This window comes from Cheilinus undulatus, linkage group 17 (genome assembly GCF_018320785.1).
Source record: "Cheilinus undulatus linkage group 17, ASM1832078v1, whole genome shotgun sequence".
NCBI classification, from domain to species: Eukaryota; Metazoa; Chordata; class Actinopteri; order Labriformes; family Labridae; genus Cheilinus; species Cheilinus undulatus.
In genome coordinates this window covers 38,504,439-38,516,937 of record NC_054881.1, presented here as the reverse complement: position 1 = coordinate 38,516,937, position 12,499 = coordinate 38,504,439, and positions in this window count along the sequence as shown.

Here is a 12,499-nt window from a genome sequence, read left to right as displayed (position 1 = left end):
TCGTGTTATCAGTCGTCCTCTTCATTAGGAGCCATGCTGTCTCTTATCTGTGGCTTTATTGAAGAGGTTTGGATTGATACTGAGCTGCTCTCTTATCTTAAACAAACACATCAGCTGTGCTGCAGTCTGTCAGCCTGACAGCCACAGCTCTCAAATGAACTGGTGCAGTAGAAATACTAGAAGAAATTAGCTTATATCATAGTTTTTGTCCTGAGAGTGCCTTACTTTAATCCCACACTAATCAGACTCTCCTTGGTTATAAAGCTAATCTAGTTTGTGCTAAAAGTCAGCACTCTGACTAGACAGGAACATAAAACCTAACTGGAAAAGTGATTTGTGTCTGCAGGTTCCTGAATGTGTTTGTTGATCTCCTGAATGAGATGTTAAAAGGTTTGGAGGAGATTTAAGGAGTCAGAAGGGTTCCTGGAGGCTGAACAGCAGAGGAGCAGCAGGAGACGAGAGCAGGTTTAAAGGATTAAAGCGGTGGGAATAAGAGGGGAAATGTTCACACACTATCCTGTGTTTCCAGGATTTTTTCTAACGCTTCACTGCTCAACAATAAAACTAACCAATGCAACCACAGAGACAAGAAAATAGGCATTCAGACCTATTACTAATGTATAGTTGAAGCTTCTAAATTTCTTCTGTGCACCCTGGAGGACTTTTGTGCATCTTTGTTTATTGCAATGTGCCGTTAAAATGGAGAAGAAATCACATGTATAAAGCTGTAAAAATGTGGTTTTAGTTATGCACAGAAATTCACATTCAAGAATGATTGAACTAAAACGTTGGGTCTTTTTATACAAGGTGAACTGCAGGTGTGCTTGCAGAGTCTCCCTGCAAACAAACAAACAAACAAACAAACAAAAAAGAGACCTGAATACACTTTGCAGCAGAATTCAAATGTACCTGTCTCAGGAAGACAATATGCTTATATGTGATTTGATTTAGGGTCTAGTCCTGCAGAGGGCAGGACGTCTGCTGGTCACTTTCTGAAGCACAACCTCCCCTCACATACTGCATGGAAGAGTGGGTTTACAGCAGGGGGCGCTGAAGGTCAGTCATAGTGACTTCATGATTATGGACCCCCTTCTGCCTATATGCCCTCTAAAAGAGGTCAGAGGTTATGAGCTGGGTGCTGTAAGGCTAAATAAGGTCAAAGCTGGACACTAAAAATGAGTCCAGAATAGCAGTCACAGCTTGGAAGTTTGACAGTGATGAATTCTAAGGAAAAAAAGCACTGATGATGAAGATTAATAAAGGTCAAAATAATAAGTAAGGCAGACAATATGATAAAAAAGTCCAACTTATTGGTTTAAAAAGTCAAAACACTAAATTAAATTCAAAATAATGTTTTAAAAAGGCAAATATAAGAGATAGAAATCAAAATCTTGGCTTTTAAAGGTCAAAATATGAGATTAAATATGAAATCATGAAACTTAATCACAAAAGTATGAGATAAAAAGTCCAACTGATCAGTTCAAAAGATCAAAAACAAAATAAAAGGCAAATTTCTATTTTTTAAATAGCAAATATAAGTGATAGAGATAAAAAAATGGGCTTTAAAGATGAAAATATGAGATAAAGGGAAAAATATTGAGTTGAAAGGGCAAAAATAAGAGATAAAATTAGAAAACACAAGTTTCAAAAGTCAAAATTTGAAACAAGATTCAAAACCACGAGTTTAAAAGGTCATAATATGAAATTAACATTCAAAATCATAAGTTTTAAAAGTCAAAATATGAGATAAAATTTAAATTTTTTAAACTTCATCATAAAAATATGAGGGAAAAAGTCCAACTGATTAGTTCAAAAGGGGAAAACATGAAATTACAGGCAAATCTATATTTCATAAAGGCAAATATATGAGATAGAAACCAAAATCTAGGCTTTTAAAGCTTAAAATATATGAGATAAAATTCAAAATCTTGAGTTTTAAAAGTCAAAATATGAGATGAAATAGGAAAATTAGAGTTTTAAAAGTCAAAAATATGAGACAAAATTCAAAATCTTGAGTTATAAAAGTCAAAATATGAGATAAAATAGGAAAACTAAAGTTTTAAAGGTAAAAAATATGATAAAATTTAAAATCCTAAATTTAAGTCTTAATAGGATGCAAAATTCAAAATATGAAATTAAAACACAATTTAATTTATATTCCTGACTTTTAGTTTATCATTTTTACCCTTTATTTTTCTATTTTTATGACTTAATGAGGACATTTTAAATCATCAAGGAGAGTTTACATTTTTACTCTGGAGGAAATCTGCAGCCCTCAACCGGTTGGTAACATGATCTTATCGGCCAGATATAACTGTACCACGGGCCGGGTTTGGCCCCAGGGCCATGAGTTTGACACCCCTGGACTATTTTTCTAGGAATTTATTTTCCTTAAGCCGGTCATACTGTGTGAAATTTCAGGCCCATTCTGACAACACTCTTTCAAAAAGGCCATAAAACGACCTGCATGGAGAAACATCTCCCTGTCTGAATAGTTGATGCTGTTATTTTATTGTTGTCAAAGCACTTTGTAAACCTGTTTTTAAAGGTGCTATACAAATAAAGTTTATTATTATTATTATTACTTTTACACAGATAAAGTTAAAAGACAGATCCAGCTGCATGCTCCTTCAGTAACATCCTGTTCTATCCACACTCATCCACTCATCCACACACGTTTCTGTCAGCTGTTTTAATCCCTCCATGAAAGTTTGCATCAACGTGCTGATCAGCTGTTTGGATGGATTTAAACCTCTTCTTCTTACGGTCCGAGTGTCTCTGTGTGACATGATCTCACGGTTTTGTCGTGCTTTCCATCTGACTCGCCTGTTGAGGGATTTTGTCAGCGGCCGTAAGAAGACGAACGTTAAAATGTAATTCAGTGTGACACATTAATACACGCTGGCCCACCTGATATAAACGACCTCAATAAACAGGTTCACCCTTTGGCTCGGTTTGAAACACGGACGTTAAAGGATCAGATCAGGAGACGACTGACAGCAGAGATGGTCTGCACTGATAAAGAGACAGTTCGGCTAATTTTCATTAAAATTTGAACATGATAGAAGTGTGTGCCAAAGACTTCTGACTCCTGATCAGAGAGAAAAACACGAGCACATCAGTGGAGACATTCTGGGACAAACTGAAGGGAACCCACGCTTTTTAGAAGGAGTGATTATATGTGATGAAACTTGGATCTTTAAATACGATCCTGAGACACAACGACAGCAAGACACCATCATCACCAAGGAGGAAGAGAGCTCCACAAAGACAGTCCAGATCCAAGGCCATGCTGGTTTTCTTTGACATTAAGGGGATCACTTTGGAATGAAAATGAATCAACACTTTTATGAACAGGTTCTGTTAGAACTGGCCCATCAGTCTGAGGTCTGCAGATTTCCTCAAGTATAAAAATATAAACTTATCCTTGATGATTTAAGAAATCCTTGTTAAGTCATAAAATCTGAAAAAATAAGGAGTAAAAATATTTAGATAAGAAGTCAGGGATGTGGGAAACAAAAAAATAATTTGTGTTTTAATTTCATATTTTCAATTTGCAATCTCACAATTAGGACTCAAACTTAGAATTCTGACTTAATTTAATTCAGATTTTCACCTTTTCAACCACTTATTTTGTATTTCATCTCATATTTTCAACTCCAAACTGTGACTTCATAATCCCATAGTTTGACCTTTTAAACTCACAATTTAAAATTCTGAATCATATTTTGACCATTTAAACCAGGGGTGTCAAATTCAATCACAGCAGAGGCCAGATTCTGGATTCAGGACTAACCTGAGGGCCTAACAGGGTCGCCTTTTAACCATAAACTGTCAACCTCATTTCACCAGTGATAAAATATATTTAAAAAAACTTGATGATAAACAGATTTTGACATTTAAAAAGTTAAAAAGATAAGTTTAAAAGCTCACAATCTGAGAAAAGTACATTTATTAGTCCAAAAGGTCAAAACATGAAATTGAGAAATAATGTTTTTTTTAATGGCAAACATACTAGAAAGAAAGTCAAAATCATGAGTTTAAAAGGTCAAAATATGAAATAAAATTTGTCATCATGAAATTCAAATGTCAAAATTTTAAATTATGAATTTAAAAGGTCAAACTATGGGTTTATGAAGTCACAGTTTGGAGTTGAAAATATGAGGTAAAATACAAAATAAGTGGTTAAAAAGGTCAAAATATGAATAAAAAAAACAGAATTATGAATCTCAAAGCTCTAAATATTATATGAGAAGTTAAAATTATGAGTTGAAATGCTCCAAGTATGAAATAAAAACTCAATGAGATTAATACACAAATTTCTTTTCCCACATTCCTGACTTCTTATCTAAATATTTTTCTCCTTACTTTTTCAGATTTTATGACTTAACAACGATTAAATTATCAAGGATAAGTTTATATTCTTGTACTTGAGGAAATCTGCAGACCTCATACTGATGGGCCAGTTAGAACAGAAATATGACATCATCTTGTGGGCCGGATTTGGCCCCCGGGCCAAAGTGTGACACCCCTGAAACTCATGATTTTGACTTTCTTATATTATGTTTGCCTCTAAAAAACATTATTTTTCAATTTCATGTTTTGACCTTTTTAAACTAATAAATTTACTTTTCTCAGATTGTGAGCCTTTGAACTTATCTTTTTAACTTTTTAAATGTCAAAATCATTTATCATCAGTGCTAAGTTTTTTTTTTCATATTCTATTTCTGGTGAAATGAGGTTGACAGTTTCTGGGTAAAAAGGTGACCCTGTTAGGCCCTCAGGCTAGACCTGAATCCAGAATTAGGCTCCTGCTGTGATTGAGTTTGACACCCCTGAATGGAGAGAAAAAGTCTGAAGAAAGAGAGCCCAACTGTGGGGAAACGGTTTCATTCTTCATGAAGACAATGCTCCAGCTCACATTTTACTCTCAGTAAAACAGTTTCTGCACCAAAATCAAATCCCAGTGATGATCACCCTCCCTGTTCACCTGATCTAGCACCGCAGGACTTTTTTCCTTTTTCCTTAAGCTCAAATCTGAGTTTAAAGGAACGCATTTAGAGTCTGTGTCAGACAGGGGGACCCACAGAGGTTCAGAGACAGAGGACCAACTGCACTGCTCTGATCGCAAGCGGCAACCTCCAGTCCTGAAAAATGAAGCCAATGTGGAAGTGCAAAAAATTGCAATACTGCAAGTGTCCACCTGAGGCTGGCTGCAGGAAGTCCCATCTGAACACCTGTTAGAAAGCCGGATTTTACACTAGAAATAAACCGGTTTGCATCCTGGTTCAAAAAACCAAACGTCAACAAGAATGCCAGCTAGCCAGCTGACAGGAAGTTGAGCTCAGTGGGCGGGCCGTTAAGTTGACCCAAATTCAGTTGGAACAGCGATTTCAATATGGAGCCCACCGCGGATTGGCTTCAAAAGCTGTTTGAGTCCACCTATTGTAACGAAACAGCTGACGTCACACAGGCTTTGTCCGATTCTTTCTACAGTCTATGTCTGATCATCACTCATGTAATTCATTTACATGCAAAGCAAGCCTAAGAATCTTAAAGAACTCCTCTGTGTGATTACTATGAAGACTCTTCGTCTTCATCTCCAGCGTTTGATTCTACAGGGAATCAAACACCGGATGGATGTGAGCATCATGTCATTGCTATGATGTTAGATAACGCTGCTGTACGAGCCCATCAGCTCCACAGGGAATACACACATGCAGTGTTTGTTTCTACTGTGATGATTAACCTGCAGCTTAACTCCAACAGCTGTGCTGTTAATGAGAGAGAGAGAGAGAGGGTGGGGGCGTCCTTCAGCCTGTGTATGATCCTTCCTTTCCTCCAACACACCCACAGGAGTGTTTCTTAAATTACGCTGATGACTGCAGGCCGCATGTCTTCTTATCTTTGCTACAGACTAATAATTATTAGAGGAGAATAATCCAGCTTCACGGACACTGTGCTTTTATGAGAAATATCTGGAAGACTGATGCAAAGGCTGCAGATTGTATTCCTCTGTTCATGAAGTAACTCTCTGTTATCATTACCTAAATCATGTAGAGATGATTGCTAAAGGGCAGAAATGGACAGCAAGGCTCTGTCCCATTTTAACTTTTACCTTTATCCTTATTCAAGGCGCCTTTGACCTTGAAACAGAGTTACAAAGGGAGGTCGAGTAAAACCCTCCCCTTTAAGAGCCTGATGCAGTACACCATAGGTACTCATAGATGGTTATGTAAATCCATTCATCATTTCTACTGCAAGCTATTGTTTTGGTTGAACTCTAAAGGACCATAATGCATTGCAAAAGCATTAGCTGATATATTAGGTGGTTATACTTTCTCTAATTTAATTTATAAAGGCACTGCTGACATTTGCACACTTCTTCTCCATGCCATGTACTCTGAGTACTTCACTCTACCCCTCCATTCCAGCAGGAATCAGGACACCCCTACTCCTGGGCATGATGGAGTAGCCTGATGTTGCTTCTGCGACAAAGCTACACCGTTGGTCCATGTAGCCTTGAACTGACAGAGGCCTCCACATGTAACCAACGTCTACCTGTTAATAGGGCTGAAGGATTTGCAAAAATAATCTAATTGCGATTTTTTTCCCCAATACTGCAATTATGATTCAACATGTGACTGTTCTTGGGTTAATCTTAGGTATTTTTTTTGACAAATTCAAACAACAAAAAAATCCACAATTAAGACCATGTGCATTGAAAACAATGAATCTTTTTCAGAAGCAATTAACCCATAGCAGCATGAATCTGAATAGGGGGGTGCAACAAGCTTTAAGCTGTAAAGGAGGCGGCTGGGGTGGAGGAGATGAAGCTGGCTACCAGCTAAGGTTTGACGTCCATGAAGTAAAGTAGCCTTCATTAACCTTGCAAAGCAGATGGATACGCCTGTTTCTGTGTTCCTCACTGGCGAATCAATCTTGCAAAGCTCCCGTCTGAACTATTTGGGCCCGGTTAGAGAGTGACAGGACCAATCAGCGATGAGGGGCAGTACTTTCAGACATGGCAGAGTCGTGACATAAACAAGCAGCAGCGACAAGAGACCGGTGCAATTATGGAGAAAGAGATTAGCGTGGATGCTGCTAAAGCGCCAGTTTTATCCGAATTTGACAACAGTTCTTCGTTTAAAGAACAAAGAACGACAGTGAGTTTTTTCTTTTCAAAAATGACAAAAGTTCAGTACCTACATGTCTATAGTTGCCATGTTTTGCGTTATTCCTCCGTAGCCTCGCATGCACAGCTCGATAGCTGCTACGTCACGTGTTTTGCTGCTCTGATTGGCCTGTAGAGATGTGACAGACAGAACATTCATCCAGTCACACTCCGAGTTTTTTTCAAAGCCTCTGCCTTTTCTCAAACGTTTCCTATTGAAGCTTTCCCAGATGGATGTGTGAAACACATCCATCTGGTGTGTCAGGTTAAGACTTCATCAGTTTTAGATAGAAGGAGCTAACTATTTTTGCACGTATTGTAAATGTGATGTGATTTGCTTTGTTTGAGGACATTATCATTTTTATGTCACTCATTTTGATTAAGAAAAACATACATAAAACACAAAAAGGAGGATTTTTGTTAACTATTATATGAAAAATGACACTTGCGGAATGTGCATAAAATCTCTGCCAAAAAAAAAAAAAAAATTATTAAACTGGTGTTTTGACACATTTTAAAGTTAAAGAAATATTGCAACTTATGCGATATATAAATTGCAGCAGGCCATATTGCAATTTCATCTAATTTGCAATTAATTGCCCAGCCCTACCTGTTAAAAATATAGCTACATGTTGAACCAAAGCAGATTGTAAGCCCTGTGATTGGTCAGCTGGGTTGCACTGGTGACTGCCTGTCTTTGATGTTGACAGGCAACTTCAGGGAGATAAATGGCTGCAGGCGATTCAACTTAAATCTACTAACAGACATCTCTTTCGGTGCAAAGTCTGTTGGCTTAACAGAATGGTACATTCGCAGTATAATCAGCTCCACCTCCAACATAACACCAGTTTCAATTGCCATGGTTCCTGTACAGAAACAAGCAGGAAACGTGGCGACCAGGCGTGTTTAGACATTAGAATTTAATTGCATTGCAGAGCAACATTTTAGAAGCATTTGGGCAAGATACTGCAGAACATCATCGACATACCAGTGCGCAAGTAAAGTGCTCACAACAGAGTCGGCCACTATGGTGTAGACTTGACACAGAGGTATAAACCAGGCTTAAGTGCTGCATACAAACCGAGCGTAAATCTTAAAAGGATTTAGAAAAGTCAATGACATGCAGCATACATGAACTCTCCGCTGTATCATGGACCACCTCCTCATTAAAATGATCTCTTAGATCTGTCAAATGAGGAGCTGTTGGCAGTAACGACCATGCCTCTACATCATGTGCACCATTCCTAGGAAGAGAATATCCAGTCATGACTTGTGTTTATTTGATGTGATTTACCAGCCTCCATCCCTCATCAGGCAAATCCATCTAAAAGAGCTCCAATCCACAATGTTTGTGCTGAACCGAAGTCTGTTGGGACCAAAGTTTGAGGAGAACGAGGCGAATGCTATGGGTGGGGTTTAGTTGGACTCAAAGCAGTTTGCAGTGGTGGCCTCCAGTGGGGTGATTAGCTTGGCTATAGCTTTAGCATAACATCAATTTTACCAGAACCTGACCCTGTTCTGCATGAAATAAAGAATTAAAACTTCACTAAAAGCTTTACATGATAGAAAAGGTGTTTTCACTCCTCTCTTGCTCTGCTTCGGCGTGGGTTTGTGATCGTTAAAGGTGGGGTTCGCCAGTGTATCCAATGGCTGCTGCTGTAGTAGAGCTTGGATGTAGCTGCGGGAAAGCAGCATTTTAATCAGAACTAGACCACATTTCCTTATGAAGACGAGAACAGAGCCACACTGAAAGCTTGTCTAGAGAGAGAAGATGTTTTCGCCCATCTTCAGACTGGCTATGGCATCAGTTTCACTCAACAAGAAGCTCCACCATTAACATTCATGGGCGTACAATGTCATTTTGTCTTGTCACTCTGATTGGCCCTTCATGAATGGGACAGAATGTTCCTCCAATCACCTCCTGAGAATTATTTGAAAAGTTTTGCCCTTCCCAAACCCTTACCATGGGAGCATACCCAGATAATTGTGAAATATGTCCATGCAGTGGAGATACAGTATATAACAGTCTATCTGGCTTGTCAGGGTATCACCCAGTGAGCAGAGAGTACTGAAATAACTTTAGTCCTTTCAGTTTAATGTGAGCAGAACTAGTGGGAATTAAAAACTGCTGCTGCTGTATCGTGTTGTAGCTTCTCTGTTCCTCATTCAGTAGATGACACACTGAACTGTGACACAAACACACACTGGGAGTGTAAAGACGACTAAGCTGTAGTTAAGATCCTGGTGCCTTTTGGTTAAGCCATGACATCTGCATCTTTATGAGTGATTCTCTCTGTTCATGTATATCATAAAACACACGCTGACCATCAAAACAGACGTTAAACTCTCCTCACATTCCCTGACCTTCCTGACCTCCTGGTCAAAACACATACGATTTAAACTCAACCACCAGGGGGCTCTCAACCAAAACAATATAAAGGATAATTACAGGATAAATCATCACTGCTACTTAACCACATTATAGTGCTGCTGTTCACTGACTTCCTAAGCCTCATAGAGATGTGCTGCTCAGCTCTGACCACCTTTTCACAGTACACCGCTGAAGACTATCGTCTCCTGATTATGGCTCATAGGAGCCTGGATGCAGGGGTGTAGCTAAGGATTCAGGGCCCCTAGAAAGAAAATTACAAAGGGCCCCATAACCGGCTTGCCAACAACAAATGTTGCGTCATTTTTACAGATATCACTGCATTTTAATGTATTTTTGAACTATAATTTCCCCATTTATGAGCATTATTTTGTACTAAATTTACTTGCATTATTGTGCAGTGCTGGACCACACCATCTAGACATTTTTAAGGGAGGAGCAGGTGTCTCCAGTATTGTATGTTACTCTATTTCAGTCAAACTCAACGCGTGGCTCTTTAACCACATGTGGCTCTTTAGTGATTTATTTTTGGCTCTTTTATGTCTTAATTTGAAATATTACTCCCCCAGAAAACCCTAAAGAAATGGAAACTTTGACCTCAGGATTTATCCGTTGCAAGTCACACTAATCAGTTTGTTTCCCACACTTATACAGTTGTCAACTTTTAAATTTGTATGTACATTTTCATTGCCCTTATTTGCATTTTTTTTGCTACTTTTAATCAATTTTTTACTGCTTTAAGCCTACTTTTATTACTTCTTTTGTCCAGTTTTTGAATCTTTTATCCTGCTTTTTACTTTTTGCAATTTTCCCCCATTTTTGCCACTTTTAAACCATTTAATTAAGCTGCCTTTTGCCATTAAATGCAACTTTTTTTCCCCCAAATTCTTGCCACTCTTTGCTGTTTTTTGCCCATTCTCCCACCTTTGGCTGCCTTTTGCCCATTTAGGCCACCTTCCACTCAGTTTTTGTCATGTTTTAACCACTTTTTGACTATTTTTGCCACCTGAAACACATTTCTTGTCACTTCTCACCCACATTTTGCCACTTTCTCTCCTTTTTGCCACTTTTTCTCCCTCATTTTTGTCACTTTTCACCCAGTGTTTTGCTTTGTATGCCGATTTTGCCCCTTTTCACCCATTTTTGCTGCCTTTGACAATTTTGTCCCCTTTAACTTATTTTTTATTGCTACTTCAACCCATTTTTGCCACTTTTCCCCACTTAGATTGTGGCTTTTGCAAAGGTATTTTTCAACAATTTGGCTCTGGTTGAGCAGGGTTGGTTAACGCTGCTCTATTTGACACAAATTTCAGTCTCTTGACCAATTCATTTAGTCACTTTTGATTCAATAATGACACTAAATGCTAAGAAAAGTAAATAAAATAACACTTTTCATTGCAGGCTTCTCAAGGGCCCCTTCCTACTGTGGGCTGGAGTAATAAATACCCCTTTTCCCTCCTGTGCTACACCCCTGCCTGGATGTCATGCTTTGGCATGCAGGGCAGGTAGGAACAACATCATGCCAGCATCAAAAGACCTTAAAATTCATGTTCTGCATTTTCACGTGGAAACTGTGAGTAAAAGATCATATTAAACAGCCCTTTACCAAGCCAAAGCTGACACTAAGGAGCAAAAAAGAGCAAAAGAGCACTCAAGGTGTGAGTATAAAGAAATAAAAACTTGACATGAAACGAAGGAATGCAGGAAAAATGACTGACAGGAGAGAGGAGACATTATGAGAGTTTAAGGAAAGAGGAGAGGTAGAATAAGGGGGATAACAGAAGCAGGAGGGGGAGGAGTTAAAGAGGACATAAAGGAGAGAGGAATAGAAATAAAGGTTGGGACTGGAGGACACAAGGGGCACAAAGACATGCAAAAAAATCACAGAGAGAAGGAGAGAAGTAGCAAAACAGAAGAACAAAGCCAGAGAGAATTATGAGGAAACACTGAACGTGAAACTGGAGACTGAGAGAAGAAGAAAAGCGAATTAGCAAAGGAAGAATACATCTGATCCAAAAGTAAGTTCATGAAGATTTTTGTGGATTCTTCTGGCGGACTTTTCTGCATGCAAATTTTTATTTTTTTGTCCTTAGATGATGAACGCAGCTCGCATTCATGACAAACACAAGCTGATGTCGTTCTGGGAGCAGAGGATCATTCAGCACACGGAGTCCATGGGCGAGGAGGAGAACCGCATGAGGAGCAGCTCTCTGTCACGGTCAGCAGAATTTTCAATCAGTGGAGGTCTTCCTCCATCAGAGATGGTTCATATTTAATAAGGAAATCTGCAGCTCTGCAGGGCAGGAATCTGTGACGGTGTCTCAGAGGAAACCAGCTGTGTTTGCTCTAAGTCTTTTTATTTCAAACCCACTCTATCACCAGACATAAACCTCAAGCTTTTTGTGCAGATTGTAGAGCTGTTTATGACTGAAAACAGCTAAATCCATGAGCCCTGAATGTGAACTATTTTCAGACCACTTAGAAGATACACCTGCTTGTCTTTTTAATGAACATAATCTTTACACCTCCTAACTACACTCATTAAAAGTTTAGGAGCAGCTTCTGCAGAGACTTTTTTAATTAGAGCTGAAAGTTACATTTGCTGTAACACTCCTCATGCTACGCAGAAAAAGCTTTACTTTAAAGTTATAATAGGTTAAAAAGCATAACTTAAGATGTTGGGGCAAAAGGTCATGACTGCACAGCTGAGAACAGGACTCTTTTAAATTGGTATATTTAAATATTTCAAGAGATTATAGGAGTTTGACTAATCAAGAGACAGTAAACAGTCTTCATTATTCTACTTATTATGGTGGAGTATAGAGCTGCTAAACCAACCACTGCTAAACTACTAAAAAAGTTCCATATACAGCTGTAAATCCATGCAAATGGGGATTTAGTAGTACTGTTAATGGGTTAGGGTTCAAATCTTGACA